This window comes from Aulonocara stuartgranti (genome assembly GCF_965226115.1).
Source record: "Aulonocara stuartgranti genome assembly, chromosome: 17".
In the NCBI taxonomy this organism is placed as follows: Eukaryota; Metazoa; Chordata; class Actinopteri; order Cichliformes; family Cichlidae; genus Aulonocara; species Aulonocara stuartgranti.
This window is the reverse complement of record NC_138953.1, coordinates 9,573,917-9,581,289: the sequence shown is the minus strand read 5'-3', so window position 1 is coordinate 9,581,289 and position 7,373 is coordinate 9,573,917. Positions and strand designations below refer to the sequence as shown.

The window sequence follows — 7,373 nt, the reverse complement described above, 5'->3', positions numbered from 1 at the left end:
ATAGAATAACTTGGATGAACAATCAAATGGAATAGATTTGAGACCAAAAATCAGGAAGTGACAACCAAAAAAGCAGGACATTTGAGATCAAAACAGAACAGGTTGCAAATGAAAATGAAATAATTCATTTTTATTTTTATTTTTTTCAAAATTCTCTCCATAGCTCCAAACGAAAATGAGTGTTAGTCTTATGTACTTGTACAAAATTAACACCTTGAACCTTGAACAGGAACTTTCCAAAAAAGAAAAGGGGATCAATGACTTCCTTGACTCCAAAGGGATGAAGATGGGCGAAGGTCCAATACAGCTCATCTGTGGCATTTCAAAATACTTCAAGGAAGACTCTTATAAACTCTTCCACAAAAAAGAGGTAGATGTTGTAGATTTTAAACTGTGTGCAAGATAATTATTTGCATCCAGTGGTGAACCAAGTAACCAACCACAGTAGGAAGTATAGATTCCCCTAATTGTGCTGCTGATATTCTCTATAAACTCTCTATCTATAAACTATTTACATTAATGTTTGTGCATAATGGCTACCTCTGTCTGATGAAGACACTAGCAGATAGTCAATTTGCCAGCAGGTTTGTGTGCACTGGAAACATTAATTCATGTATCATGTCTGTCACCAAAACAGATCTCTGCAGATCCTGAAGTCGAACTCCCAGTGACCCCATTTAGTATTTATTTATTTATTGTCATTGTCAAGAACAATGAAATTGCGTTTGGGGCTTCCATACAACCCAAAAAAAAGAAGAAAATAATAAATACCCCTTAAAACCCAAGTGTACATATTTAACCCAGTGTGACTCCAATGCAATAAGACAATCCTTAGCAATAATGTTCGTAGAAATTCAGACAAAGACCTGAGAAACATGACAAAATACAACAATGCAACCCATTCAATATTATTGTACTGTGAGATATGATATCAGATATGATAGTTATCTATTTAAGAAAGAGGGGGGGGGGGGGGGGGGGCAGGAGGGGGAAGAGAATAAAGATATGATGCACCAATGCAGACCAGTTCATTGCTATTAAGAAGTTGGATATGGTTATTGTCTGTGAGAGGGGGGCAGAGAGTTCAGGAGCCTCACAGCCTGTGGATACAGGCTGTTGGCCAGTCTGGATGTTCTGGCCTGTATAGACCTGTACCTTCTCCCTGAGGGCAGCAGATGGAAAAGGTGGCGCGCAGGGTGATGTTGGTCCCGCAGGATACTGTGCACCCTCCTCAGACAGCGAGTGGGGAAGATATTACTGATCTCTGGCAGACTTGTTCCAATAATTCTGCCAGCTTCTTTCACCACCCGCTGGAGTGCTTGCTGATCGGCCTTGGTGCAGCTGGGGAACCACACTAGAAATCCATACGTCAGAACGCTGCTGATGGCACAGTTGTAGAAGTTCAACATCAGAGATCTGGGAATGTGTGCATCCTAATCAGAGGTTTGTAGTTAATCTTTTTTTGTATCCCAGCAAGCTGTTGTTAGCAGTTGTTATAAGCTGTTGTTGTGTCATATTTATTAAAGAAATGTTTTGCTTGCCTTAAAATATAGGATTTTTTTTTTTTTTGTAAATGGTACATGGTTTTTATCTGTGTTTAAGGTGACCAGCAATTCAAGATTGCTGTTGATGGGTTACTTGTCAATGACCACATCACCTCTCCCATTGTGGCCTTGAGCTACGTCTTCTCCATGTTTTATGTCTGCAACGTCCAATACCCACCGGAGATGGCTTTTACTCTCGAATTCATGCAAAGGTAAGCACTCATTGTTTGGAAATACTTTGTAAATGTGACTTTGCCGTGCCTTTCTGCACCTGACCTGCTTTTTGTCAATCTACACTAAACCCGTTTGTCTGAGATGTACAAGCTCAAAATGTGTCGTCACATGCTGTGAGCTTTTAGATCAGCTGTTATTGGCTTATGATCCCCCTGAATATGGATTTGTTCAGAGATTTTGTAGCTCCCTGTTGAAGACTATTGTTGGAATAAATGTGTCATATCTTTTTAAAGGGCAGGTAACAGGCTTTTTGCTTTAAATAGTGTCCTAAGTCAATCAATAACAAAACAAACATAACATGATTCTAGTTGGGAAATGGAGCAAAAACATATTTTTCTCAGAATGGTTTGTTCACACAAAATTCGTTTGAGCTATCTCTTTAAAACCATTAGCACCTGAGACCAGGTTATGTCAGTGGTGGGCAAACCTTTTCATGTCAAAGACACACAAACTGAAATTTATTTGGCTGCAGACCCCAAACTCAAAATATGTTGTTCCAGGGACCCCCCCCCCCCCCCCCCCCCCGAAGGAAAGACTAAACATATTAATTTAAAAAATACTACATAGTGGATTCATGCCCAAATGTTAATACTTGTACTGATGTGTAACGTGCACTGAATGTCACAGTTTCTCCACTCCATGTTTGAATAACCCCCAGGACAGTCCGTGTTCAAATGTGCTGTTACACCTTTTGATAGGACAATGTCAACTGTGTTTTCTATCCCCTTCTGTGTTCTGTGCATTTATAATATCCCTGCATACACATTGAGGATGCATGCTGTCATGTGTTGGTGATAAGCAGACTTCTCACCCTTGCAAACATTTCTGTATATGCGCAGTGTGAATGCATGTGTCTTGAAAAGACAAAGGAAGAGATAAGCTTAGCCACTGGCACCAGCACCACAACAACATTGGGTTCTAGACAGATGGTCAACTAGAATGATAGAGAGGTTCACACATAGGGGCATATTGAAGAAAACAAATGTAGGATTTTATTGAACTGCTCCACTCCTGTCAAGCCACACTACATGTGCAAACTTTGTCTGCATATCACTATTGTTTTGTTTTTTTTCCTCAGAGTTTTCTTTGGGGTCAATCCTGAGCGAGGCTCCAAGGCAGAGAAGAAGGGGAAGAAACGGCACTTCATTCCTCCACAGGTGTGCAAGCTGGTTTCTCAGCTGAAGGAATTTGAATGCAAGCAGAAGGAATCTGAATGGGCCATTTGAGTTGTTCTCAGAGCTCAGAAAATACCTTTTTGGACTGAATGTACACACACACACACACACACACACACACACACACACACACACACACACACACACACACACACACACACACAAGGCGAATCCAAAAACATGGGGCTTGGGAGTAGAAATACAGATTTTTACAGTATTAGGTGAGTTCAGATGTTTTAACTAGATGCCCACAACACACATGCTGCAGTTTCAAATCCCCCATGTTACGGGGGAGGGAAGGTGGGCGATATTTGTCATTCCAGTTAAGCTTTTCCTGTCATTGTGGAGTTGGAGGTGCAAGTTTTAATTTTTTTTTAGTTTTAAGTTGTTTTAAGAGTTTTAAAAATCTCTTTATGGCATGTTGCACAGTCATCCTTCTAAGGTCATGGTTGTTATTGCTGCACTGATGTTTTATAGAAAAGTTGTATAATGTAATACTTCTAATGTTCTATTTGTTTTTTGTAGAAAGGTCAGCCACTGGTTGCAGAGCTCTGCCTGTCGGTGTGATATGTGGAGTTGGAGGTGTAGGTTTCTGCATCCTCCTGGAGGGGGCTCCTCATTTTGCACTGACAGGTGAGACAGCAACAGCAATGCTGGCAGTTTTATTGTCTTATTTTGTCATTGTATTTAACAAATTAATTTGTTATTAATGCCTGTCAGCCTGTGGATGCTAAAAAGTTGCTAGATTTGGCATCTCCCTGTTAAAGGACATGGCTGTACTTCTTTGAGAGAACAGCTGGTTTATGTATGTAAAATTTATCTGAATGTGAAGGTGATGTTCTGAATGTTTTAATGGTTGTAATGTAAATATTGCAAATCATTCACCACAAAAAGTGAAATCACTTTAAAGCACTGGCAGCTGTTAAAGGAAATAAATAATTGCTGTGATTCTACATTTGTGCTTTATTGATGGTAAACGGTATAGAGAATGGTACAGAATTAAACATTTTAGGATGACTGAAGTGTCCGTAAATGGTATGGATTGAGTACTTAAATAATACGGAATATTCCATTTTAGGTTTGATGGAACTGTCCGTAAATGGTAAAGAAAAAGTCAGGTAAATCTACGGAAATATCTGTTATAGGGTTTACGGAATTGTCTGTGCAATAACTCCAAAATTTATGGAAAATACGGAATTTTCCATTTTAGGTTTGACGGAAATGTCCGTCATTGGTTTGGCTGCAAACAAGTTCTCCTGAAAAGGGTGGCATTGGCAGGATTTGACAGGTCACAACCATGGATAAGTCTACTAACAGCAGAGCAGCTAGTCTTACAAGGGAAGAAAAACTATATCTCATCCTTGTCATGGGAAAAGTAGTCTACAGTAGTTAAGTACTGAAACACACACAGTAAGAATGTATGTGTGTTTTAAACACTTTCAGATGGCTCAGTAAGACCGAGTTCATTAATAGAATAAATAGGAATATATGAATAAAGCCTATTTAAAGAGAAATGTTGGCAAAATTGTAAGTTAACAGAATATGAACATTCTGTCATTAAAACACAGGATAATCTAATGAATTACAATTATTACTCCATTAAATTTTCATGTGTGTCTGTGCATAAGATAGTTGTAGTTTTGTTTTGTTGCTTCTTTTTAATATCAGCCTACTGTGACGACCTCTTGTGACAAGAGAACGAGCTTTCCCCTCTTCATCTAGGAACCTAGATTCCTTACAGGTGCTCATCAAAAGACTTTAGATGTTATAAAAAAAAAACTTAGGACCTTTTGGCTCTTTGCACACAGAGGTCTGAAGGATCTTTCAGGAAGGGGACACATTTTTCCCAAGAACTGATTGGTCAGTGGTTGGTGAAAGTATTCCTGCTAATAATCTGGAACATAACTTGCTCTGCAGCAGGTTAGTCCTGCAGCATAAGTTACTATGGTGATGTACCCTGGTAAGAAGTAACTGCCTCCGTAAAACTGAAAACCCAGCACTAACACCACAATTACCTGGATAATCCTTCTTTGTAGTACAGGCCTCTGGTCTGAACAATGTTTCGTGCATGTCCAGATACATGCTAAGACATAAAGGTAGAAAAACAATGGAAAGTGACATTCCATGCATCTCTGTAGTCGTTAATTTCTCACATAACACCTACTTAAACACTGTTGCAGGGGCATAAAGTGCTCTGCCAAACTCCAAAACACTGTTTAAGAGTTTCAGAAAGTGTTGACTTGGACCCAAATTTTGATCCAGCATCCACTGGATGTGTTGGAAAACAAACCCAATGCAAACAAGGCCTAATCTCTGAGTTTACAGTATTCCACAATGTTGCCTTATACACCTCCAGAGATTTTGTTGGGTACATCTCTTGGTGCATCAGAGCTGTTCTTGGGCCCCGAGGAATATTAGGCAGGGCTTTTTTTTGTGAATAGCACAAAGAAATTCTGTCTTAATTTTATTATTTAATAATTTTTTGAGTCTTGAAAATAATATGTGAGTATTTACAGCAGCAGTAGAGTAGTATGTGCAGGCTTTTGTCTAACACAAGAACCAGCCAGGGCATAAGTGAGGTTCATCTATGTAAGTCCCGGGACACCAGCATCATGTGTTGGTTACACATACCATTTTTGCTAAAAACATTCACTCAGAATGGTTTGAGTTTTCTAGCGACTGGTTGACAAAAAAGGAAGGCACCATAAGTCAGTTTCACCCTATGCTATAAAATAAATGTGCTTATCTCAAGGTTGTCCACAGGCCCTGTCAGAGTAAGGCCAGGCGGCTGAAATCTAACCCTAGGTATTCAGCGCTTGTGACAGACAGTCTCAGGCCCATAGGAGTCTCTTGAAAATGTACTTGTCAAGGTTATGAAACTTCTCTGAATCAATCTTTCACAAAGCGCCTTTGATTTCAATGTAACACCATCTGAAACAGCAACTTTCAGAATTCCACCTTAATAGATAACAACTATCAGCAAAGCAATATAATGTTCTCTCATCTTCAGCACTAATTGCCCAGCAGAATATTGCATCGGCTGAAATCTTCAGTGCTGAAATCCAAGTAATGCGACCTCATGTCCTTTCATTTCTGAGTTTTATACACACTGGCAGTCTCCTAGTTTCCTCTTGCTTAGATCGATCGTTCATTTGATGAGTTCGCGTTGTGAGGGTTTAATGCGGTGTGCTCACAATAGTTACGAGCCAGGAGTCATTCGCCACGGTGAAGGATTTCAGGTTGGCTAGAAGGAAAAGCAATGTTTAAAATCAAATCAGAAAGAAAGGAAGTGATTTGATTTTAATATAAAAATGTTTTAAAAATTAATAATCATACATTAAGTACACGATGGTTGTTATTAGTTTCAGCTGCCACTTATGTTATTTTCATTTGGAGGCAAAAAACTCGAACTGGAAACATGTTACTGAACACGAGCCCACGTGTGTACACATACAGATCAATTCCATTTAAGCTGACTATTTCAGCAATGATGAGCAGTAATCTCAAAGCTAGTAGAAAGGGACCCCTCATCACCACCACTACCACCTCTCTCTGTCACTTGCTCTTTCTCTCTCTCTCTCTCTCTCTCTCTCTCTCTCTCTCTCTCTCTCTCTCTCTCACACACACACACACACACACACACACACACACACACACACACACACACACCGACCAACTCTCTGTCGCTGAAGTAATGGAAATTCCTTGTGGGTGTAAATAGTTGTTTATTGAAGTCACTGCGAAGTGTGTGTGTGTGTGTGTGTGTGTGTGTGTGTGTGTGTGTGTGTGTGTGTTAGATCTTGTTAACAGGTTGAGTTACTGCTCACACCTGCTGTACGGTGTTCTGGGAATCCATCCTACCTGGCAAACCATCCTACCTGTTCTGCGTTCTGCGCATGCACATTCTGCCTTTGTTAATATGAGCTAGAAGCATACTTTAACGGCTAAAATTAATGGGCAAATCATGCTACCTTTGTGCATGTTACCTACAAGCATACTTTAACGGGTAAAATGAAGTGCCAAACTGTCCTGGCTTTATGAATATGAGCTGGAAGCATACTCTGATGGGCAAAGTTAAGTGGCAAACCGTCATACCTACTTACATTTGTGCTGGAATTACTCTGTTCCAGCAGAAATGTGCATAAACTACTTATGGTAGGACGTTTTACCAAAGTAGGATGGTTTGTCAGAACAATGGAACTAACGCAAACCCACACAAACAGTATTTCACTGTATGCACAGCATGTACCCTGTCATCTGTCAGTGTGTTTCACATTGTTATTATTTCTGCTATTATATAATACTTTAATAATAGACGCCTTAACAGAGCACTGCACTCATAGACAATGTAAAACATGCACGTATCTTCCCGTCAGAAAAAATAACCCAAAAAAGGAGTGTCCTAAATCTGCATTTTATC

The 7,373-nt window shown here is 39.7% G+C and overlaps 1 long non-coding RNA gene across 1 annotated transcript; it reads left to right on the top strand.

Annotated features, from left to right (window-relative positions):
* Nucleotides 1-1,427: 1,427 nt before the first annotated feature.
* Nucleotides 1,428-3,111, top strand: LOC309691955. Its single transcript, XR_014272170.1, has 3 exons — nucleotides 1,428-1,443; nucleotides 1,603-1,756; nucleotides 2,859-3,111. It is a non-coding gene; the product is annotated as an uncharacterized lncRNA (long non-coding RNA).
* Nucleotides 3,112-7,373: the final 4,262 nt, after the last annotated feature.